This window comes from Rattus norvegicus, chromosome 6, assembly GCF_021556685.1.
Source record: "Rattus norvegicus strain SHRSP/BbbUtx chromosome 6, alternate assembly SHRSP_T2T, whole genome shotgun sequence".
NCBI classification, from domain to species: domain Eukaryota; kingdom Metazoa; phylum Chordata; class Mammalia; order Rodentia; family Muridae; genus Rattus; species Rattus norvegicus.
The window spans coordinates 66,700,001-66,727,049 of NC_141539.1; the positions used below are offsets into that span (position 1 = coordinate 66,700,001).

Consider the following 27,049-nt stretch of genomic DNA (forward strand, 5'->3'; position numbering starts at 1 on the left):
AGAGAGAGAGAGAGAGAGAGAGAGAGAGAGACTGGTTTGGAAACTTGGCATTTTCTAATTATATACAAACATACTGAAAAGATTGAATAAAAAATGATTACAAAAACAAGAGATACCCTGATTAAGTGTTTTTGTTATCATATCCATAACTGAGTTCTATAATGTTGAGAGTAAATTAGACATAATTCAAGAGCAAAGGTCACTGAAGAAAATGATATTATTAACAAATAAAAAAAAGTGCATGTGGCATTTGATTAAAGGTCAACTATAATTGTTGAAGTTTTACCATTGGTGAGAAATGATCTGTGCATCAATTATGTGAGGCATATTTAATTAAATTACTGAGAGATTCATTCTCATTTGTTTAAAAACCAACTATACTATGACAAACAGGAAAATTAATCCTTCATGATGTACTTAGAACAAGACAAACAATTTTCCTTGTACCATGAAAATTTGTTCTTTTGAGTTCAATTATTATTAAAAGTGGCATTACAATGATTTTGTTTTATAAAAAAGACGTGCCAGACTCTGCAAAGTAATGATAATTAAAAAATAACAAATTTGCAAGTATTAAAGGTTATGTGTTTGAACAATATACAACAAAAAATTCAGATTATGGGGATGCCTTAATGGAGAATCTATATTTATACATATACAGTTTTAAGTCTATAAATTCTTTCCAAATTATACAGAGCCTGTCCAAATAAATATTTCTATACAATTAGCAGTGTGTTACTTAGAACACCTAATGCTTTCAGGGAGATTAAAGTTCTGTCAAATTTCAAAGATGCTACAGTCTAAATATTCTAGCATAGAAAATAAGCTATATATCTTTAAGAGCATGTGATTTAATTCATTTAAGGAATGTTTTAGGTGGATTTTGCCTTTTATCTAAATATAACTTCATCTTTGGAATTTCAATAGCATTTTTCTGATACATGCCTTCTAGTTGCATTTAATTTATTCCAATTATATACTGCATATGTAGCAAACAGGTGTTGAATCACCTGACACTTATCTCCCCTTCACTTGCTATCTTTATTTGCAAATGACCACTGCTCAGTTTCCTCATTTTGATTTATATTTAGGGAAGAATAACTTATTGACCAAAATTTACAGCTATGAAATTTAACGGGCAAAGCTGTAACTAAAGACTTAAGACAACTTATTTTCTTTTCATATGGCAGAAAAGTTAATTTCATGTTAGTGCTGTTTTTCTGTGCTCCATAGTTATAGACTCCTTGCCTGTATACTTTTACCACTTTGATGTTTAATAAACAACTCATTTCATACTGGTTATTTCTAGAAGGGAAATTTGTTTGAATATTTAGGTGGTATGCAAATAAAATGTGCATTTATTCCTTAGTTTCTGACCTGCCAAGGAAAGCACACATGCATAAGGTCACTTGTGCATTATTTGAAGTTACAACTACTGAATCTGGAGATGGTATTATCTTTCTTTTTTTTTTTTTTTTTTTTTTTTGGCCTACTATCATTTCTTATTGCACAATAAAACTACTAGTGTTGGAATATAGAGGAGAGGGATTTTATTTTAGATCACACTCCATTACTGAAGGAAAGTTACAATTAGTAACACTCATTGTCAGGAGCAAAGAGACAGTTAATGCATAATCCTCTGCCTAGGGAATAGTTCCGCCATTAGTGGGAAAGTCTTTCGAATTCAATAAATATGATCAAGATAATCCCCTACCGACAAATATAAAGGCTAACTTGATCTAAATAACCCACTCCTCAATGCGAGTTCCTTCACAGGTGACACTAGATGCTTGTCAAGTTAACAAAAAGGAAATATGATACTCATAGGTAGGAGAAAATTTGAATATCTAGACAAGTCATGCAATGGAGAACTGTGATGATATCAGAAAAATAAAGAACTTCAACAACTGATATAGATTTTTAAATAACGTTACTAAGTGAAAATGTTACTCTTAAAAGCCTGTACACTTGAGGAATATAGAAGGAGAGAGCATTATTCTAGGAAACCAAATGAGTAAGTGGGATTATAAGGAAGAAGCTAAAGAGATAGGATTCTTGCAGATGGGGCTAGAGTAACATAATTTAATGATCACTGCCATGCAAGCTCTCACCTATACAACTGTTGTTTTCTGATATCTCATCCCTTTTATTTTCACTTCCATACAGTCTTTACATACTTAAAATAAAAACAAATAAAACCATCCAGGAAATTTTGGTAATGATTTTCTGGGATCATAAGAAATGAGAAAGAATTTCAGGATTTGCTTGTCCCATAGAGCACAAATTTAGTAGGATTTGAATTTGAACACTTTACTGGCACCTAGTTTTGTGGCTATTCAATGTACTATGCATTATGTCTTACAAAATCCCATTATTGTTTCGTCTTAGTAAGATACAGTTAATATTGTTAACCTAGGTAGCTAATAATGTTTCCTATATTTTGTTGTACTTGGTAGTCAAACAAAAATGAAGGAAAATAATACATATTTCTTTTTTTAAAAAAATGAACTGTAATTCTTATAATAAGATAAAGTATAGATATTTAGGAGAGAATGTGTTTATACCAATCTAAAATAATTCATTAGGGAAGCCATTTCAGATTTGCATTTGAATAAAAGTACAAAACATAAATTTCAATGACAAGGTATCTTGCATTTACATTTATTACACTCATGTGTTGATATTCATTTCTATATTCTACTATATAATTCATAATTATTCATATATTCTAACTCATGGGAAAAATAAACATCAATTAAACAAATATAATAATAAGGAAGAAATAGAAGGAAGAAATAGTGCTTTGCTGTAAAGTTACCTTTGGTATTAAGAAAACAGAGGTACTGTGTCCTTTCTCTAACCTTTGATTCAGTGTTTTGAAGATGGTCACTGAATATTTGTATGTATTATTTCACAATATACCTTTTTTACATTAGAAAAATCTGCTCAGTATGTTGATTAGACCAAGACATTTTGTACAAAGGAGAGTGTATCCTTGATTTCTGACCTTGTGATATCCTTAACTGCCAGAAACTTTACGAATGACCTTTCATGATGGAATTCATTTGCGATTTTGTGGCAAATTCATATTATCTTAGCTTATGAAGGTCATATGTCTGATATAAATTTCTTAGAGAATAAGTGATTCATTTAAATAATTATAACTTCTTTTAGGTTAACTGAAGTCTGTTATAAAATATTAAATATCTCCAGAAAGATATGTGGAAAGTTTTCAATGACTAATAAAATTTAACATTTGAGCCTCTACATACATTATATAAATCAAAAGATAATATACCTTTATTTTAGTAAATGCAAAGTAAGAATTGTATTAGTCTATTTCATTCAGAGAAAATATATAAAATAATAAAAATCAGGCTTCATGGTGTTGATGCTTTGTGCTAAACAAAACTGGTTTGGGAAACACTGTATACATTAACAACCATTCAGTTCCACTTACAGAGGGAGAGAATGCATTGTTTAAAACTCAAGAAAACATTTTATTTACTTAGGAAAAAACTCACTGAAATCAATAATAATTTTTCTTGTTAAATTATCTTAGAAATCATGATCAGTATCTGATAAGAAAACATATTATCTTAGACTTATCTTTGGAATGAAACATAAGCAGCAACCATCCCTTGAAATAACGTTAAGGATTTGAGCATTGTAAAAGAAATCATAAAATTAGGAGAATGAGAAGTTAGAAACAGAAATGATGAAGTTTTGTTTTCTTCTAAGTTTTGGTGTCTGGAGAGATGGCTCAGAGGTTAAGAGCACTGACTGCTGTTCCCGAGATCCTGAGTTCAATTCCTAGCAATCACACGGTGGTTCATAACCATCTACAATGAGATCTGGTGCCCTTTTCTGGCATATATGTAAGCAATAATAAATAAATATTTAAAATTATTTTATTTATTTGCATTTCAAATGTTATCACCCTTCTCCGTCTCCCCTTTATGAAACCCCCACCCCATTCCCCTCCCCTTTGCCTCTAAGAGGGTGCTCCTCCACATCCCCACCCACTCCTGCCTCACCCCTCTAGAATGTGCCTTCTCTGGGGCATCAGGCCTCCACAGGACCAAGTGCCTCCCCTCCCACTGATGCCAGATGAGGCAGTCCTCTGCTACATTTGTAGCAGAAGCCATAGACCAGCCCATGTTTGCTCTTTGTTTGGTGGTTTAGTTCCTGGGAACTCAGTCAGTGAGCTCTGGTTATTTAATACTGTTGTTCTTCCTACAGGGTTGCAATCCCCTTCAGTTCTTTCAGTCCCTCCCCTGACAACTCCCTCCTCCTCCTCCTCCTCCTCCCCCTCCCCCTCCTCCTCCTCCCCCTCCCCCTCCTCCTCCTCCCCCTCCCCCTCCTCCTCCTCCTCCTCCTCCTCCTCTTTTTTAACTGTAAGAACTATCTTTTATTGGGGGAGTGTTCATTAATCCTTCTTGGCCTCCTCCTTCCTCATGGCTGCCAGCACCTTGCTCAGCCCCTTCCACTGTCTTGGCCGGGATATATGTGCCCACTCTCTTCTTGATGAACTTGAATTAAAGCTTGTCCTTGGACACTTCGAACAGCTCCATCGTGCACCACTCATAGGGCATGAAGCTGCACACCTCCTGGGTCACTTCCAGTAAGAACTTGGTGTGCTTGTCAGAGGTGATAAGACAGCAACTGGCGACTGCCCTCCAGAAATGCCCTGCGGGGCGGGAGGCCAGACGGCAGTAGATCCCCCTAACTTTTCAAACGGGGTCCTTGGGCTCAGTCCAATGGTAGACTGTGGGTATCTGCATTTTTCCTAGTCAGATGCTAGTAGAATCACTCAGAGGATAGTTATACCCAGCTCCTGTAAGCAAGCACATCTTGGCATCAGTAGTAGTGTATGGTTTTGGCATTTGCAGATGGAATGGATCACAAAGTGGGGCGGTCATTGGCTCGCCTTTCCTTCAGCATCTACTCCATTTTTGTCCCTGCATTTCCTTTAGACAGGGACAATTCTGGGTGTTTTTTTTTTAAATGGGTTGGTGGCCCTATTCATCAACTGGGGGCCATTTCTATCTTCTGGAGGTGGTCTCTTCAGGTTCTAACTCTCTGCTGTGGGGTGTTTCTGCCTCTCCATTGGGTCCTGGGAGCCTCTTACATTTCTAGCATCTGGATCTTTCTGGTGGCTCTCCAAGATCCCTACCCCCATTGCTACTTATTTCTATTCATTCACCTGGCCCTCTAGACTTCCCTCTTGTCTTTTTCCATACCTTGTTCTGCCCCCTTTTTCCTCCCCTTTCCCTCTCCCACCCAGGACTCCCTCTCCCTCTGCCTCCCTTGCTTATTTTGTTCTCCCTTCTATGTGACTTTGGCCTTCCTTCTTGCTTCATATGGTCTTTGAGTTGCATCATGGGTATTCTGAGCTTTGGGGCTAATATCCACTTATCAGTGAGTACATATCTTGTATGTTCTTTTGGGTCTGGTATACTTTACTCAGGATAATATCTTATAGTTCCAACCATTTGCCTATGAAGTTTGTGAAGTCATCAATTTTAATAGCTGAATAGTATTCCATTGTGTAAATGTACCCCATTTTCTATTTCCATTCTTCCATTCTGGGACATCTGGGTTGTTTCCAGCTACTGGCTATTATAAATAGGGCTGCAATGAATTTAGTGGATTATGTGTAGTTGTTATATGTTGGAGCATCTTTTGAATATATTCCCAGGAGTGGTATAGCTGGGTCTTCAGGTAAAGCCATTTCCAATTTTCTGAGGAACTGCCAGATTGATTTCCAAAGTGTTAGCATCAGCTTGCAATCCCACTAGCAATAAAGGAGTGTTCCTCTTCCTCCACATCCTCGCCAGCATCTGTTTTCCCCTGAGTTTTTTTTTTTTTTGAATTGTGTAAGGTAGAATCTCAATGTAGTTTTGATTTGCATTTCCCTGATAACTAAGGAAGTTGAACATTTTTCTTTAGGTACTTCTTGAGATTTGAGGTTTAGGTACATTTGAGATTCCTCTTTGTTTAGGTCTGTAGTTCACTTTTTAATTGTGATTTTTGGTTTTCTGGAATCTAACTTCTTGTGTTCGTTGTATATATTGGATATTAGCTCTCTATTGGATGTAGAGTTGGTAGCAATCGTTCCCATTCTGTAGGTTGCTGCTTTATCCTATTGACAGTGTCCATTGCCTTGCAGAGCTTTCTATTTGATGAGCTCCCATGTGCTGATTCTTGATCTTAGAGCATAACCCATTGGTAGTCTGTTCAGAAAATTTTCCTCTGTGCCCATGTGTTCAAGGCTCTTCCCCACTCTTTCTTCTAATAGTTTCAGTGTATCCGGTTTTATGTGGAGGTCATTGATCCACTTTGACTTGAGCTTTGTACAAGGAGATACAAATGGATTAATTTGCATTCTTCTACATGCAGACTGCTAGTTAGACTAGCAGCACTGGTTGAAAATGCTGTCTTTTTCCAATTGTATGGTTTTGGCTTCTTGGTCACAGATCAAGTGACTATAGTTGTGTGGGTTCATCTGGGTCTTCAATTTTCTCCACTGATTGACATGTCTGTCTCTGTACCAATACCATGTGATTTTTTATTACTATTGCTCTGTAATACAGCTTGAGGTCAGTGGTGTTGATTCCCCTAGAAGTTCTTTTATTGTATTTAAAATTTATGAGAATATTAAACTACTAAAATGTATTAATACTATCTTAATGTTCTAATGCTGGGCATCATTTGTCTATTGTGGATCTCTGCTTTCTTTTGCTATTTTCCGGTGTTCAAAGTCTAGTTTTTCTAAGTGTGGAAGGAAGACAGATGGAAACACAATAAAAGAGAAGTGGAAGAAATCAGGAGAGGGTGGAAAAAGAGTCAGAGAGAAGATGATAAAGGAAGGAAATAGAAGAAGTGAGAGGAAGATCTCTCTATTTCTCTGTTTTAGAGGACAATAAAATTCTCTATTGGTTAAGTCTGGATCTTCTGTGATGGTTGTATATATTCAGCTATATTAGAAGAGAGACTCTATTAAGAAATCTGCATAATGTTCATTTTATGGCAAATTAGCAAATCTCAGCAATTGAGCAGAAAGCTACCTCAATATGAAGAGAACTGAATTCTTTTCCCTCTGATCACTCGTTCTGATTATTCTTTAGATATTTTTGGAAATTATATTACCTGTGTATGATGAGTTTAGTTGGGTGATTAACATCGGCTTCACCTTTTCTCTAGTTCCCCATCCATCCTTTCCCAGGAGTTTCATTCACATTAAGTGGAGTCTGAATTGTATCAGAGTTCTACTGGGAATGATTTCCTCAACTGCAACTTAATATCTCTGTTGTTATGTAGTTATGTACTACTTGTTCAATAATCTTTATGAAATAATAAATAAGTGTCTTCTATTAACAGACCTGATCCATCTAACTCGAACTCCTATGGTTATATGTGTTCCAGTTTCATCTGTTGGCAGCATCATGCCATTCACCTTCCCAATGTTCTTTGAAAACAGAATGCTTTGTAAATTCCTGGCCAAATCCCATGTGGCAGAATTGGTGTAGCCTAGAAGAAGCTGTGAGTCCCTGCTTTGAAGTTTCCTTCTACTCCTCCACTCCTTTCTCAAGTTTGCTACTGACCACCTTGTTAGAGTTAACAATCTTCTAGACATAGTTCTTCCTGCTCCTTAAAGTTTTTAAAGTTATCTAGTTGACATTTTAAAAGTAACTGATAAATGGTTTGATTCTTAAAGTGACTTGCTTTTCCTAATTAAATTATTCTCTATGATTGTCAGTAATGCAAAGCATTGCTGTTTTATAGTCGTTGATCCTGTTACCTTTAATATTTAATGTTTAATGGTTTCAGTTCAGCAGTCAAGTCAAGGCAGTAGATAGGTTGACATAATCTGTTAGAAGTAAACAAAGTATGTGACAGAAGCAGATCCTCCTATAATCATTCTGGGAGTCATTGATTTTTATCACCTTAACAGGTTTCCAACGACATGAAATCAAGTATGTTATCTGCAGCTGTCTACATGCTAAATTTATATTAATAATTTATTGAAAGTTAGGATTCTGATCAATGACAAACAACTGTAGTCTTTATTCTGTATCTCAGGATATTAAGGGGAAATTTTCCTACTTTACTTACTTTTCACTCTCCATTTTAAGGTAAAAGGAAACTTTCCTGGCAGCATGAGGATAGAGACTGTGAGCTCCCATAGATCTAAGGCCATGGCCATGTAGTGCTGTGATACAACCCAAAACACAGATACAGCTGTGTATATGGACTACATAAAGTAGGTATAGGTTATGATTGAAATGTTAGAACTTACCTCTTTAACTATTAATTTAATGGCTATTGTATTTTAGATAATGTAGTTTTAGGACAAATTAAGACATTTAAATCATGGAATTTATATGAAGGCTCAAAGACAATGTATGCATTTGCAATATCAATATTGTTAAAAATAGTATTACAGAATAGTGAAGAAGGGTTGGATTTAGAGATTTGCAGACAACGGCTAAGCAGTGCTCCTATTTTTGTCTTTACCACGCCATTTACATTGAACTTGTTAATCCTGATAACCAAGAGCACAGACACTTAAACCAAACTTTAATGAATGGAACCACATAAAATACGTACATCATTATCCATCATGGAAAGAGAAATTAAATCCACTTTGAGACTTCAGATTATACCATTGAGAATGGCCAAGATGAATTTTAAAAAAAATTGTCAACACATTCTGGCAAGGCTGAAAGGAAGAGGGAACATTTTTTTCATTACTATGAAGAATCATCATGAAAATCTGTGTTACAGTTCTTTAAGAAGCTGAGAATTAGTCCAGCTGTACCTTTCTTGGACATATACCCAGAGGACTCTGTACATTCTAGTGTAGAGTTACTTTTTAATTGATTCTCTATTTATAATAGCTCAAAATTTGGAACAGCCTAGATATTCATCAAATGATGAATGGATAATAAAGATGAGGTAAATTTATGCAATAGAATATTATTTAGGTGTTAAAAAGTAAAATTTTGAATTCAGTTGGTAAATGGTAAAGCTAGAAAAACATCATTCTGAGTGAGGTAACTCCAATACAAACACCAATATGCATGATTTTCCTTATATGCAGTTATTAGTATTTAATGTTTTGATATGTATATTCTGCATAAGAGAGACTAGCTACCTAGTAGGAAGATTTAGCAGCAGAAATTGTATACAGAATATAATGTTATGGGGAGATAAAAAGGAAATAAAATTGGGGATTGAATAGGGAGTGGAATGGAAAGAAACAGCTGAACAAGAGAATATGGAGAGACATAACTAACACTAAAGCCCATTTTAAGATGATTTAAAAACTTGCTACTCTGAAACTTCATGGAATATATGCATCTAAAAATTATCTAAATTAAGTCAGCACATAGTAGGGGAGAGAATCCCCCAACTTTTATTTCCAAGTAAAACTTCTAGTGCCAGGCATGAGTCCTTGGCAAAAGTGTCTGATTAAATCTCTCTCCCCCAAATAATCACAGGCTATTGCCAGAGCCATTGCTTACTCTCTATATCCTGATGGTAATGCATTTTTGCTTAAGGTAATATTTTCTTATGTCATCAAGCATTGACAAGTGTAGCTGGTACCTACCTACCATTTTCACCCTTATGAATAGTGTTCATGAAATTGGAAAGTACTCTCTGCATGCTCCTGGAGAAGAGAGATATACATAAATATCATGCTGCTAGAAATTCTGTGGAGTTACAACAGTGATTTGAATGAACAGCATGTGGTGCAATAGTGGCATAAAGATTATGAAAGTAACCAACCACTTTTAAAAATGATTTAAGACCCACTAAATGGTTTGTTTTTATCAAAGCCTTCCCAACCAAGATTCAGAGCTCTATGTGGAAGAAAAGGTAGGAAGAGTATAAAAGCCAAAGGCGAAAGATTACTCTAAAAACAGACACCACAGGACTTAGACAAATATGAACTCACAAAGGCTGTGACAGGACACACAAAACCTGCACAGGTTTGAGGCACTCAGGGTTCCTGCACTGATAGAGGGAAGTACATACCGGATTCCACCCCTCACCAAGGAACTATTTATGATTAATACTTGTTGTCAAAGGAAAAATCATTTTACTACAATGGGGTGTTACTGGGTATATCAACCACACCCCAGGTCAAGTCTCATACCCAGGAGTAGTTGGTCAAAACAAAATTAACTTCATGCTTTTTTATGAAAACTTTTTGTCTGATTTTGTCTTGGCATTTTTTTCTTTTCTCTTACTGGTCTTGTATGTTATCATTTTCATTTTTGTGGTTTTGTGATTTTGACTTACCTTTTTTGTTCTGTTTGTTTTGCTGTTTCTTTTGATTTATTTTTTAAATGTACTGGCTATTTTATTTTCTTTTATTAATAATTTTATTTATTTACATTTCAATTTTTCCCCTTCCTGGTCCTCACCACAAGCCCCCCAGCCAAGAGTGTATCTCCTTTGCCTAAAAGAGGGTGCTCCCCACCTTCCCAGCCACTCCTGCTTCTAGCATCACCCTTCTCAGTGACATCAAGCCTCCAGAGGACCAAGCGTCTCCCCTCTCACTGATAGCAGATGAGGCAGTCCTCTGCTACATATGTAGCAAGTGCCCAGGACCAGCCCATGTATGCTCCTTGGTGGTGGCTCAGTGCCCGGGGGCTGTAAGGGATCTGGTTAGTTGATATTGTTCTTCCTATGGGGTTGCAATCTCCTTCAGCATCTTCAGTCCTCCCCTAACCCTTTCATAGGGATCTCAGAACTCAGTCTAATAGTTGGCTGTAAGTATCTGCAAACGTCTTAGTCGGGTGCTAGGAGAAACTCTCAGAGAAAAGCCTTGCCAGGCTCCTGTCTTCAAGCACAGCATAGCATCGGAAATTGTGTCAGGGTTTGGTGTCCGTGCACTGGATGGTTCCCAAGTTGAGTCAGTTTCTGTATGGCCTTTCCTTCAGCCTCTATTCCATTTTTTATCCCTGCATTTGTTTTAGACAAGAAAAATTATGGGTCAAAATTTTTGAAATGGATGGTTGGCTCCAACCCCAAACTGAGAGCCTTGTCTATCTCCTGGAGTTGATCTCTTTAGGTTCCATTCTCTCACTCTTGCGCATTTTGGCTAATGTTATATCCATTGGGTCCTGTGAGCTTCTCTGATCCCTGGTGTTGGCGACTTTCTAGAGGTTCAACCCCATCCCCTGCAGCAAACTGCTGCATATTTCTAATGATTCTCCTGGCCCTCTGAGCCTCTCTCTTGTCTCCCCCTATATTTGATCCTGCCCCCCTTTCCCTTACCTCTCCCAGCCACCTCCCTCTCCCTCTCTCTACCTTCTTTGATAATTTTGTTTCTCCTTCTAAATGGGACTGAAACATCTACACTTGGGCCTTCTTTCTTGTTAATATTCATATGGCCTGTGTATCATGGGTGCTCTCAACTTTCTGCCTAATATCAACTTAAGAGTGAGTACATACCATGTGAGGTCTGGGTTACCTAACTCAGTATATTTTTTAGTTCCATTAATTTGCCTGCAAAATTCATGATGTCCTCATATTTAATAGTTGAGTAGTATTTCATTGTGTAAATATACCACATTTTCTGTACAGTTCTTCGGCGAAAAACATCCTGGTTGTTTCCAGGTTCTGGCTATATTAAATAACACTGCTATGAGCATAGTGAAATATGTGTCCCTGTGATATGTTGGAGCATCTTTTGGGTATATGCACATGAGTGGTATATCTGGTTTTCAGGTAGAGTTATTTACAAATTTCTGAGGAAATAACAGATTGATTTCCAGAGTGGTTGTACCAGTTTGCAATCCCACCAGCAGTGGAGGAATGTTCCTCTTCCTCCAAACCTTGCTAGTATCTGCTGTCTCCTGAGTTTTTCTTCATAGCTATTCTGTTTGGTATAAGGTGGAATCTCAGAGTAATTTTTATTTGCATTTTCCTGATGACTAAGGATATTGAACACTACTTTTTAAAAAAATTTTTCTTGGGTATTTTATATATTTACATTTCAAATTTTATCCCCTTTCCCCATCTCACATACCCTCTCCCAACTCACCCTGCTTCTATGAGGATGCTCCCACTCCCACCCACTCACTTCTACCTCAATGCCCTAGCATTCCCCTACACTGGGGAAATGAGCCTTCACAGGACCAAGGGCTTTTCTTCCTATTGATGCCAGACAATGTCATCCTCTGCTACATATGCTACTGGACCCATGGATCCTCCATGGTACTTACTCATTGGTTGTTGGTTTAGTCCCTGGGAGCTCTGGGGGACAGTTTGGATGGTTGATATTGTGTTCTTCCTATGGGGTTACAAATCTCTTCAGCTCCTTCAGTCCTTTCTCTAATTCCTCCATTGCTGTCCCTGTGCTTATTCTGATGGTCAACTGCAAGCATCCTCATCTATCAGTAAGGCTCTGGCAGAGCCTTTCAGGAGACCTCCATATAAGGCTCACCAGGTTTGGTGGCTGCATACGGGATGGATCCCCAGATGGGGCAGTCTTTGGATGACCTTTTCACCTGTGTCTGCTTTTGAGTCTACTTCTCATTTCTCTTCTATTAGATTAACTGTAACTGGTTTGATGTAGAGATTCTTGGTTCACACTTGAGCTTTGTACAAGCTGATAAATATGGATCTATTTGCATCCTTCTGCCTGCAGACTAGCAGTTAGTACCATTTGTTGAAGATGGTTTCTTTATTCTACTGAATGGTTTTGGCTTTGTTGTTAAAGATCAGGTGTCCAAAGGTGTGTGGGTTTATATTTGGGTCTTCAATTCTATTCCATTACTCAATCTGACTGTCTCCCTACAAATATCATGTGGTGTTTCTCACTGTTGCTCTGAAGCACAGCTTGAGGTCAAGATGGTGATTCCTCCAGATCTTTTATTGTTGGGAATTGTTTTTGCTATCCTAGAGTTTTTGTTATTCCATATAAATTTGAGAATTGTTGTTCCTATTTTTGTCAAAAATTGAGTTGGAATTTTTATGAGGATTGTGTTGAATCTATAGATTTCTTTTTGTAAAATGGGTATATAGGTAATATAGGTATATATGATATATACATAAACACATAACACACATGTGCCTATGCCTGTGCCTGTGCATGAAAACACACACACACACACACACACACACACACACATCACACACACATATACCACAAATAAACTAATGGTCAACCATTTGTTGAGATATAAAGCACAATTTCGGTAACCATCAATTAAGTGCACATAAGAACAGCAATGAGAAATCATTTCATGTTAGTTCTACTGGATACTATCAAATGGTGGGAGATATGTAGATAGGAGATTATTTATGTATTGTTCATGAAAATGTAAGAATTACAACTATTATAAGAATGAGGAGTCTTCAAATTACAGAAAGGAAAACTCTTCTACAATCTAATAGTTTCATTATTATGTATACCTCCAAAGGAGATAAGAATAATTGCAACAAAAAGATACATGTATTTCCGGGTTTATTGTAGCAGTATTGAAAATTACCAAAAGATAAAATCAACCTAGACTCTTTAACAGCAACATGGATATAAATGGGAGCCATCATATTATCTGCAATAAGGCAGACATGGAAAGCTAAATAAATATCCTTGTGTATTTACACTTCTTTGTCAACTAGTATATCAGGCTCCTAGAAGAACTGAATAGAATTGTAGGGATCGATGAAAGGTGCCAGAGCACTGAAAATGGTGTCATCGGTTCTGTCTTCTTTAGCACAGTAAACTAGCAATAGATTATAGCAATGGAATGCATTTCAAAACAATTCAATACTAAACATATAAAGATGAATAATGCTGGAAGAAATGGAGATGCTTATTACTGTGATTAGATTCTTCCACATGGAGTGCATGTCTTGAATCACTGCAGTACACCCTATAAAACTATACAATATTATATCATAATAAAACCTGAAATATTGCCTAATACAATAAAAATATTGCTTTAAGAACTCTGTACTGGTTCCCAATGCCTGGAAGCTTTTCAAAGAGGAAGCCTCCTTCTTAAAATTCCTACTATTTCCAAGGTCAAGGTCATATTTTTATTATAGCTTTATTTATGTAAGGTATTCTGTACTGCAAACTCTAATTACATCCCTATGTAATTCTTTGTCTGTGCTCTGTAACTATTTTTATCACTTCTGCTCTTTGTTAATGTAAATTTTCCTATTCACTTTTTTCATTCTATATCCTACCACTAGAGTAACACTAGTGATTTGTTATTTTGTTCTGATCAATTTGTCATATCTCTTACCAATAGCCATAATAAGTACTGGCATAAGAAAATTATTGTAAATATTTATTAAATAAACTAATGGTAATAATTGTACAATATTTGCTTCAATGGAAATTGTCTATTGATAAGAGGAGACACCAGGACCACAGCAACTCCTACAAAAATACATTTAATTGGGGTTGTCTTATAGTTCGGAGTTTAGTCCATTATCATGTCAACAAACATGGCAGCCTGCAGGCAAACATGGTGTTGGAGAAGGAGCTAAGGATCCTACACCTTGATTGGCAGGAAACAGAAGATTCTTGTGTGCCACATTGAGCATAGCTTGAACATTTATGACCTCAAAGCCCATCCTCCCAGTGCCACACATCTTCCAGCAGTGCCACAGGTACTCACTCCAAGAAGGCCATAGCTCCTGATAGTGTCATTTCTTATTGGCCAAACATTAAAACTTGTGAGTCCTTGGGGGCCATACCATAGCTTTCTATATATATATATATATATATATATATATATATATATATATATATTCTCAGAAATGTGTCTAGACTACTTCCTGGCCTATTATGTAAATAATCTGGTGATCATTTTATAAAATTTAATCACCTTGCAATTTTAAAGGATAACTTGACACCAATTACAGTTTTTGATGCTGATTTGTCTAAATCATCTCTCTCTTTTATCTTCCTTCTATTAAAGAAGGAAATATTAGCTGGAAATGGTAAAACACACCTGTAATTTCTGCACTCAATTGGTTGAAGCAGGTGGCTCAATGAAAATTTAAGACCAGCCTAGTTTACAAATTAAATTTTTTGGCAAATCAGAGCCACACAGTGATATTCTGACTCAAAAAAAAAAACAAAACAAAACAAAAACGAACAACAAATTTATTTAACTCACTTTAAAGTCCTTAATTAGGTGGAAAATATATTAAATGGTTATAAATTCCAAATTATTACAAACTAATATTAAAATTTTTATTTCTTTTTCTGCAGAATAACCCCATGGTTATTCTGATGCTAGAAAAATACTCTATTGACATATACTCTTAACCCTTTGTTTTTGAAATACATTCTTTATGCAGCCCAGGTTGGCTCTATTCTAGCAACTGCATCAGTTTCCTTACTAGTGATACTATACATGTATACAGGCACACTCAGAAATTTTTTCTGAGTTAAAGAAGTTTTTAGCTTTAAAAATCTGTTCAGCTCAGCACTGGATACTTTTATAATAGACCAGTGTTCAAAATTCTCAGCATCCACTTGAAGGTTCACAATTACTTCTAACTGTAACACTAAGGGATTTGACACACACTCTAACCTTTCCAGGCACTGCATGCAAGGTGTAGAGACATACATGTAGGTAAATATACACATAAAAATGAAAAATGTCTCTTTTGCTAACTTATGTGCACCAGATATTTTGTTCATTACTTTGTGGTTGTTTTTTATTCTTATACATTCACTTCCTAATACTCTTATCTCTTTCTATCAGTTAGAAAATTTTTATTGATTCCCTTTTGTGGTGGTTGCATTTGCCATTAGTTTCTATTCCTGTGATCTGATATTGTACATACTGAGGCAAATCTATTATCTTACATATTTCAGTCATTAACTTATTGACATATTTTGATGTACCTAAGCTTCAGTTTTCTTCCACTGAGTTCCCCTCAATGGTGCACTATAACTTAGAATTGTAAGCAGAATAAGTACTTCCTTCCTATTATTGTGTCAGGATATTTTATCACAGTAACTGAATTAAACCACAAGAGATATGAAGTGGTAATACAATTATGATGTAAAAGCTATAGATTATTAAGGAATGAGGAAAAATTGTTTAATAATATATAAATCTGTGTTCTAATTTTCTCCATTTACTTTTTATTTATTTTCTTCGATTTTGTATCTATTAAAAATCTCCTTGTGTTTAATTACTTTTTCAGTTTTAGTTTTCTCAGTATTTGGATGGCTATATATGTTACTTATATATTTTAATGATTATTTTCAACCATGAAGAATACTTATTAAATTAATAAACTGAAACTAATGTAACAGATTCTTTGTTGATGATCAGAATTTTAAATTTGTAATTCAACACAGTCACTGGATTAATATATTATTAAACAATCTTTCATTTCTTAATATTCTATAATATTGACATCGGAATTATATTAATAATTAACAATTAGAATTAATTCTCCATAGGATTGTTTTCCTTTTTTTATTAGATGAGATAAAAAATTTACTCAGCTTACTGATACTTACATACCTCATTTTAAAAGTTAATTTCCTATGCATAATTAGAAATGATATTTCAGCTTTTGGTTTTTACAATTGCTAGTGATAAATCTTCCTAGTAGTTTTCTTTATTATAAAGTTTATGCTTTTTCTGTTTTTTCTTATAAGTTTTCTTTGTTTTAATAGTCTGAAATTTGCTCCCCCTCTTTGTCTGTGTGCACACACACACACATGCATTCTTTTTATTTTCTGGAAACTTTGTTGGATCTTGGTATCTATATGTGAGCAGCTTTAAAACACATGGTTTTTATTTGCATCTGCACTGGTACACAAGAATCTAACACTTTCTCCGGAGTTCTTTCTTTGAGATCATTATAGATTGTTCTCATCATTTGTACGAACTGCTCTAACAATCTTTGCTTCCAGGTTTGTAATGGGGTATTTGCAACACAGATAAACTTGGCTTTCAGTTTAGTTTATTTTTATATGCTCCTTGCATAGATTTTGGCACACAGCTTTGGTATTTGCTTGTCAGGGCTGTTAGAAAGACATTTTCTTTACATATTAAAATTTACTGAAATGTTTTTATACTCCAAGTTAAGTTGTTTTGTTGGAGAAATGATCTTTTGATTTATCTTTAATTCATACGATTTAAAATGTTAATTTCTATTGTCATACAGATTGCATACATATTAAAATTTCTCAAAGGTGAGTTAAGAATATATTGCCTCAGGCACTTAAAAACTACATTTACTAAATTATTTCACTGAGGTGTGATTGATAAGGTATTACATTGAACAGGCCATCCTTTAATCACATGTCATCTTTAATTACAGACAGCCTAAAAAAATAACAAGATAAATATAATCTGTCTAATGGTGGCTACCAACACACACCTAATTTACAGTAAGTACAGAGACTAAAGCAAACCTCAGTTGTAGAGTGAAACCATTTCAAAAGACAAAAGGTGGTGTGGATGTACCTCACTGGTACAATACTTGTCTAGCATAGTTTGTTTTATTTTCTCAGCATTGAAAACAAACAAACAGGCACACATACAAACACAAACACACACACACACACACATACACACACACACACATGCAGAGAGAGAGAGAGAGAGAGAGAGAGAGAGAGAGAGAGAGAGAGAGAGAGAGGGGGGAGAGCGTAATTTTTTTAATAATTGCCCATGTTTCAGTGAGGAAACATTCCATTCATTCTTTGCATTCTCTATATTTCAGTATATGGCACTATGAGCAGGAAACCTCATGTTCAAAACCAAGACTTCCTATAATTTATATGGTTTAATATTTGCTTAGCAATTTCTATTCTATTCTATTACACACTTCCTGGATATTAACAGAATTTGCAAACACTAGAGTCTGAGTATCATTATAAATTTACATTAATAAAACTCTCCTTCAATCTGTTCATAATTATTTCATGCCTCATAAATCCAACTTGGTCCCTATGTATTAATTTATCTATAACTCTTTGAAGTCTTGTCACCAAAATTTGGCAAGTATGTTTATAGCACATTTAGTTATTTAAATGGGCCCAAAAGTTTTAGGATTGTTAGCCCTCCCTTTTCTAAATTAGGACTAGGTATTTTTCTCATAGCTGAACAAAATTCACCTTGTCCTGTATGCTCTACAAATACCTACAATACAAAAGGTATCAATTTTGCCCTAAAAGTACAAAATGACTGCTTGGACAGCTGCTTTCTCCTTCTTTTTGCCCTTAGCAGGTTTTCAAGTGTCATTTAGAGAAAATTAATTTGTCTGCATAGGACATTCTCATCATTGACATTGAGGATATATTTTCAAGCATTTCTTAGAATTTAAAGTATGAAGAAAATAAATCCACTGGAGTTACAGTGCCACTTTACTCCCTTACATAAGACCAAAGGAAATGAGAAAATACTTTCTTCCAGCATAGAACTCACAGCTTGCTTTCCCTGGGGCAAAGCACACTCAGATATAGGATGGACAGTGGGTGAAACAGCATGTTTGAGGGCTAAGGAAATTGTTCCTTAGAGGCCTGGGACTATAATGTGTCTCATTAAATTACTGCCATGGAAGAAAACTGGGTTACATAGAAAGTAGGAACTAGGACAGACTGCTGAATTCATGGAACAATAATATATAGCACATATAATTTATAATAATATATTATATATTTATATTAATAACATAACATAACATATATATACACACAAAGCTATGTTATATCTGATGTGTCTGTGTTTGTGTGTGTGTGTGTGTGTGTGTTTGTGTGTGTGTGTGTGTGTGTGTGTGTGTGTGTGTGTGTATAAGACTTGGAAATCTATTTAATTGGTAAAAGTCATGCATCTAGAGGCTAAACATGAGAGTATGAGTTCCTAGCTCATAAACAAGGGTGTTGCTCTGTACACTGTTAAGATGACATTCATTCTCATTGATACTAATTAAACTTGTTAAATAATCTTTCAATTTAAAATACAAAAATACTAAACTTATATAATTAAGCTTTTGGAATATATTTTGAATGTGCTACACCATTCTAGATACTTGAACTTAGGACATACTTTATAAACCCTATCATTAAAATATATAGCACAAAGGCAAAAAACAAAACAAAACATGTGAGCAGATTCAGGGTATCATTCATGGGGTGGTGGAAGCAGATGGGCATCACCTAGATCTCAGAAAGATGTTCCTACATGTTTAAGATCTTAATATTATACTAAAGGAGGGGGCAGGAAATTTTGTAAGCTGAAACTATTAGAATAAGTTCCATTTATTTGCCTTGTTTTGTGGAAAAATCAGGATAGAACAATATTTGCCTCTCTAAAATAGAAAGAAAGAAAGAAAGAAAGAAACAAACAAACAAACAAAGAATTGGCAAGGTTTAAATTACATACACAAGCACACCAAAATCTTAGATCTAGCATGAATAATTTATAATGAGCATACAGAGAATGGTATGAAAATGTATCTAAAATTTATTATTATGTAATTAATGAAGAAAATGATCACATATTGAATATGTATAACCCAACTTTGTGTAATGTTTATTTTGGTACGGTCACTACGATCAAGTTAAATAGGATATCTATTATTTCGCTGCAAAATTTAAAAGCAGTGGAGATGTTTGTCTTTATTATACACATGAAAAAATATTAAATAAGAAGTTTTACAGATTTAGGAAACTAAGGAACTACTGCTACATGTAAAGGGGCAGAACAAGAATAGAAAAAATGTACTAGAAAGTAAAGTTCTAATGAGAATTTTTAAGAGTTCAAGAATGTTAAGGTACCTGTTGTATGTTCAAGGAAATGTTGTATGTTTGATTAATAAATACAAACTATAGAAAGTTGTGCTGTAAGATAAAAACTTAAAAAATAGAAAAAATGAAAATGTAATATTATGAGTATGAACTTATTCACATGAACATACAAACCTCTTCAAGATTAGATAAAGATTGCTTATGGAATTGTGGAACACTTTCTCCTGTATTTGTGATGCTGAAAAAGAACCTGGGGCTTAGTGCTACTGAACTGTACTGCTAGCCCTAAAAAAATAAAGAAAATTACTGATAAAAAATATAATCGTAAAGGAGCAAAGAAAAGAAAAAGAAAGAAAAGTCACTGTTCATAGGAGGCTCTGACTATAAGAACTTGATAAATGGGTTTTATTTTTGTATTAAAGACTATGTGTGTGCCCCTAAATTCTAGAGTACTCAAAATGAATGAACATTTAAATAAAAGAAAAAAAAACAGCAACATGGAAGAAATGATACTTAATGTTTTATAGAAAATAGGGTAAATACAGACTACAACAATTCAAACTTAAAATTACTAGAAGAATCAAAAGTATTATGAAATGCATAAATAATAAATGTTTGATGAGAGGAAAATAAAATTATTCCAATGTAGTCATCATATCTGTACTAACCAGAACCCTCAGAACTCCCAGGGACTAAACCACCAACCAAAAAGACAATATGGGTTGGTCTATGGCTCCTGCTACATATGTATCAGAGAACTGCTTCATCTGACGTCAGTAGGAGGGTGGCTTTTGTTCCAGGGGAAGCTTGATGCCCGGAGAAGGGGGATGCTCAGGCGGTGAGGCAGTGTGGGTGGCTGGGTGGGAAGAACACCCTCTTAAAAGGCAAAAGGGAGGGGGATAAAGTAGGGGTTCATGGAGGGGAGACCAGGAAAGGGGATAACTTTCAAAGTATAAAAAAATAAGGTAAATAATAAATAAATAGATAAGGACAAGATGAGCAAAAGATTAAAGTACGGTCCATAAAGATGTGACAATATCCTTAATACAAAAGTTATAAAAGAATTTACGTTCATTTGTCTCCTTTCAACTCTTGTGGATGTACACAGCTCAGGTTACCTGGTTCGGCAGCAAATGCCTTTATTTTCTCAGCCACGTAAGGTTGTAGAATTTAATTTAATTTATCCCACTGACCTGGCTAGGTACTAACTCCTTAGAATCTCAAATACAAATTCTAGAGTACCAAAGTTATCTAAAATAAGAAAGGTTAAATTGAGGTATTATGAAGGAAATGTAGATTTCATATTTCAAGTAAAATAAAGCCAAACAAGGAAGCATTTGAGACAGACACACAGCAAAGCAGGAAATCAGTCATTTCTCTGATGGCATAAATAGGATTGCATTGTGCTTATTGAGGATTTAAGTTTATAATGAATAACATTTCTGTGTAGCAATAGTTTTTAAATAATTGAATTATAAAATAGTTCCACTAAATTGGCAACAAGAATTGAATTCTTATTACAAAATGGATATTATGGGCTGCAGATAATGGTGTAACCTAGCACATTCTGACAAAAAAAAAAAACAAAAAACATAGGTAGGTCATGAAAAATAGCAGGGACTCAAAGATAAAAATGTTGCTCAGTGGCAAACGTACCATTATATTTGGACAGTAAAGGCAAGAAGATCAAGAGCTCGCAGTCATTCGTGTCTGCATGACAAGTATGAGGTTAGTTTCAAAGATATAAGATTCTCTCTCTCTCTCTCTCTCTCTCTCTCTCTCTCTATATATATATATATATATATATATATATATATATATATATATGTGTGTGTGTGTGTGTGTAAGAATATATATTTTCTATTTTCTGTATATATAAGAATATATATATATATATTTGTGTGTATACATATATATTCTCTTTTTTAACAGAGTGTATTTCAATATCCTTATCGTTTACCAAGTAAGTGTTTTATACTGCTGGAGTTATTAATACAACAATAAAACTCAGCTTTCATACAGTTTATTAACAACCTATCATGACTGTTCATTCATACTCACTAATTATGAAGTAAATATGACCAACTGTCTGATAGCATTGGTCCATAGCCAGTGCTTTTATTCCTATTTACTCTCTTTCCCCTCCATCATAAAGGCACTGTCAGCAAGTTATACAAAGATAGAAATTTAATTCCATCTATGCTTTTCTCTCATTTTACAAAGCTTTGCCATTTTTTAAGATGGATAATAAATGTGTGTTAAAAATAGCTGAATATTATTTTTGAATATGTTGAATAATTATTTTTTAGCTATTTTTCACAATGGTTACCCAATACTTACACCTAAGTTAGAAAGCTTTTCCCAACAAATATTATTTCAAAATCATGGTACATCCTTGAATTAAAATTGTGTTTCCTGGTCAAAGCCGTATGTTTCCTAGGGTTGTTTCTTTTTCAGGAACAAGTGAATTTAGTCCATTTCCCCAGTTATCATGGAGTAAGAATTCAGCTTTGCCAATTATTTATGCTGATTATGATTCAAAATCTGAACCCATTAACATACATTTTAAAAGAGGAATGGAAATGAATAAGCTCAAAATACAGGATCTTTAAAAAGAGTTGTGGTAAAGGTTCTTTTGACTATGGAAATAAAAGCTAAACTAGAAATTCATTACAAGTGTGTATTATCTTAAAAATATTTCTGTATTATGTGTGTATGGGGGGTCACATATGGTAAGTTACTATAAGTTGTTCTGTCTTTTACTAGATCACAAAGCCATATAATAGAATGTACAACACCACAATACACTTGAAAAATGAGTCATTTTCTTTCACCTTTTATTCCTCAAGAACCTATGTATTAATAAAGAATTCATTCCCGTTTCCACAAACCTCCCTTTTATTTAAATTCAACAGCTTCATAAAAACAAATGCTATAATCACAGCACCATTGCTAATGATTTATAACAGGCTCTGCATTAAATTATACTAAGAAATAATCTTTGAAAATGTTTATTCCATCATATACTGCTCATTAAGGAAAGTCAAATACATCCAAGTGTGACTTTTGGCAAAGATGTTAACAAACAGGCAGTTTAATTTAAACTCATAATAGCTGTGATGGCTTTTTATAAATAATAATAACTTTAGAATTCCATCATCATTAAAATGTAAACAGTTTTATGGTGGTTTGAATAATAATTATATCATGATGATTAACTCCATTTGTAGCAGATCATAAACACTTCTGTGATGTTAAGGAAACAGAGTTTCTCTCAGCTACCTTTCAGCACTACACCCATTTCACATACAGGTAAATAATCCAGGTAGAACCTAAGTCAAATCATCTGCCCATATACTCACTCTAGGAAAAAGGGCTGACTGAGACATTGCATTACCCTTTCTATGAACCATCTGAAAAAACAAAAAAGAGGAACATTTTATCACTTCATATTTCAGTCTCCAGACCTCACAGCAAACTAAGGTTTGTAACATCAGAATTACCACAGCACTGTGCTGAGTCAGTTTACTCCAGAGGACAATTTCCCAGGCTGCCTTGTATGTCTAAAGTAACAAAGAAAGAATGCCTACTGAAAGCTTGCATGGATGACACAATACCAGGCTGCTGAAGAAGCACACTATTCTGATCATGATGGTATTTCTAGACAGGAATGTAGAGAGGGTGTCTCAAAGGGTATAGTTGTGGCACACATACCTTGGCACTAACCAACAACTTTCTAATTGAATTTAAGACCTACTCAACAAGAGGGGAATTATGCATGGCACTGGAAATTTACCCAACTACTTAGAGTCTGTGAGGTCATGGAAACAGAAGAACTTACAATGATTACTTTAGTAAAGCAGTATAATCCCTACCTATGAGTTATCTATAAACATTAATCCCTATACCAACAGATAAGCATAGTCTTCACCCTCAAGGAGACTTCTCTTTGTAGCAGATAGAGACAAATATAGAAAACCACAACCAATCAAGATGCAGAATTATAAGGTATAACTGCTGCACAAAGACCCAGGGATCATCGTGGAAGTGGGAGGAGAGAGACTGTGAGAGCCATACATACAGAGAGTTTGCTGTGGCATTATATGTCCTAGAAACGTCAGAAGCTACTCTCATGAAATCTCATCAACAAAGCTGCCAAGCATGCCCAGAAGAACTATGGTAGTAATAGCCATGCTAATGTTGATGGGGAAAACCTGTAGGACATCAATCCTACCTAAAGTTCCTACAGAAAACAGGAACTGAGAAAGAGAGCAATAGTCTTCCCAGGGGAAAACACACCAATTGTTTACCTAATATCAAATATCACTGAAATCACATACATACAAGTTGCATCATAAAGATAGAGCATGCCACCATATTTATATTTTTAGGAACACAGGAATGCACACACACACACACACAAACACACAGAGACAGAGAGAGAGAGAGACAGACAGACAGACAGACACACACACACACACACATACACACAGGTGGGGTGGGGTGGGAAGGGCATACATTTGAAAGTAAAGGAGGATTTCATGGCTAGGTGTGGAGGGATAAATTGTCAGGGGAACTGATATGATTATATCAGAATATTGAAAAATCTAAAAACATATGTTTCAAAATATTCCAAGACAAAACCAAATTCAAACAGTATCTATCTACCAATCCAGCCCATAGAGGATCCTAGAAAAGAAAACTCCGATACAAGAAAGATACATCTAGGGGAAGCCCTGGGTCCTGCTAAGACTGAACCCCCAGTGAACTAGACTGTTGGGGGGAGGGGGACAATGGGGGGAGGGTGGGGAGGGGAACACCGATAAGAAAGGGGAGGGGGGAGGGGGATGTTTGCCCGGAAACTGGGAAAGGGAATAACACTCGAAATGTATATAAGAAATACTCAAGTTAATAATAATAAAAAAATAGTAGATATCAAAAAAAAAGAAAGATACATCTACAAACAAAATACTTTAGATGAGGGAACACTTAGCTTATTCAACTTTCAGGCAGAACAAGGTTTTAAGAGGTTGAAAATTTTCAAAGAACTGGTAATTGGATCATTGAAAATCGATAGGATTTTGAGAGCCCCCACCCTCTCTTCAGAATGATCAAAAGCAGGGAAGAGTTTTAAGCAGCTGAGTGATAGGATGTGACTCAAAGCTGTTGAATGGAAGGCAGATACTGTCCTTCAGGGCATCATGGAACATCAGAGAGAAAAATAATCTTCCAGAGCTGGGGGAAAGGAATTTGTCTTATGGGGAGTGAAGAAAAATTCACAAATCGTATTTCATAACATGTCACATGCTCTTTTCTGTAGGAAAGACAGTTTTTATTAGGAGAGGTAGAAATCCTGCATTTGTGTTGACATTAACTTGCGGCAGTGTTGCATCCCTAGATGTGTGATGCTACCTCTCAGCTGGCTCACCCCAGTCCTGTCTGCTCCTGTCTGCCCCGGTGTCCTCTTCTCTTTTTATTTTCATGCATCTTCTTTAGCTAGATATAATCTCTGGGAGAAATAATGGCCATGAGGAAGTGACAATTACAGAAGCCTTATTATTTACACCAAGCCTCTCCAATTGCACCAGCAATTAGGTAGCTTTTCTACCTAATTTTTAAATGTAAAAATCATAAACATGAGTTGAATAACTATATCATTTTAATACAATATTTTCTGGGAAGTAGTATTACTAAATGAATAAACAGGAAATAATCTTCAAGTCGCACCATGAAGGTTGCAATTCCATATTTTCACTATGGATTATTTTTTGTATGAAACATCTTTTCTGTCTGGCTGCTGAAAGACCTCACAGAGTCAAGAGTTAATGGAGGTAATTTCCTATTGTCTTATTTATGTTTTGGTTTATTATATATTTTTATTCACTGAATACACATTGGAAAGGATATAGTACAGCAACCATGCAAAGATGCTGTCTTTATTAACAGGGACCTTGAAATCTATCTTAAATTACCTACTTTTTGACAAAGCCTAAATTTTTTCATGAATTCCCTCTTCTATCCATACAAAACAAAAACATTAGTATTCTTTACTGTTTTTTCATAAATCATTGGGCAAAACTTTAGATCATTATTTTAATAAAATCTCCAAATACAGAATACACCAATGAATGCAAATGAATACAAAGGATGCTACAGCATTTGTGTGATTCTGTCATTAAAAACTACAATTTAGTGTTTCTAGGCGGCACGGGAGACTGGAGACCAGAGAGCTGGCCTTACTACTGGGGACATGGATACTCTACTGAGTCCCATTTTTAATGCTTGAATGCCTCAACCTGAAGCTGAAGAAACTGCCCTGGGGGCACATGGCTGTCAGCTATGATGGTGTATGCCCTGATGGTGGTATCTTACTTCTTATTACCAGAAGAATAATCTATGATGTTATCGTTGAACCTCCAAGTATTGGATCAATGAGTGATGAACATGGTCATCAGAGACTAGTAGCTTTCTTGGCTTACAGAGTAAACGGACAGTATAATATGGAAGGACTTGCATCTAGTTTTATGTTAACAATGGGAGGTTTAGGTTTCATAATCCTGGACTGATCAATGCACCAAGTATACCAAAACTCAATAGGTTTATTCTTCTTTTCATTAGCTTTGTCTGCATTCTATTGAGTTTCTTCATGGCTAGGTATTCATGAGAATGAAATTGCTAGGGTACTTGATGGGCTAGTACCTTTTGAAAATAAATCAGGGGATCACAGCTTTGCTCCCCTTAATAAAGCTGTAAAGGCTGAACCACTCCCTTATGTAATGTGGAAAAGAATGGAGAGTGGCTTAACCATTGCATGGAGTGGGTGACACCCTAGCAAGCACAACAAAGCTAGGCTGGGAAGTCATGGTGTCGGAGACAAGTACACTACAGTATTTTCCTGATGACATATCCCAGGGTACCAGCTGTATTAAATGGCATTTTTTCTTAGTTTTTTATTTCTTAAAGAAAATATACTCCTCCTAAAACTTTGGTACTGAATACAATGATTATTTTTTACAAACACATCATCAGTTTTTGGCCATGACATTTCTGATTTTCAGAAATTAATGCAAATCAAGAAGTGTATCCTGAGAGCTGAGATATTTGGATGACTGGCCAGTTCTGCAGAGGTGCTTTCCCTTGAAAGGGCATGTGTGATACTCCGCCACTTCAGATTCACATGGGGGACTTGTTTCCTGGACAACGTGGTATATGAAAGAAGCAGAAATAAATGATTCTTCTAGTTTACAGAAAAACCTATAATTTATACAAATTTTCACATATAAGTTT

General features: G+C 35.3%; 1 pseudogene; it reads left to right on the plus strand.

The window, feature by feature from the left end:
- The first annotated feature begins 4,457 nt into the window (after positions 1-4,457).
- LOC103692621 (oligosaccharyltransferase complex subunit OSTC pseudogene) lies at positions 4,458-26,458 on the plus strand (annotated as a pseudogene).
- Positions 26,459-27,049: the final 591 nt, after the last annotated feature.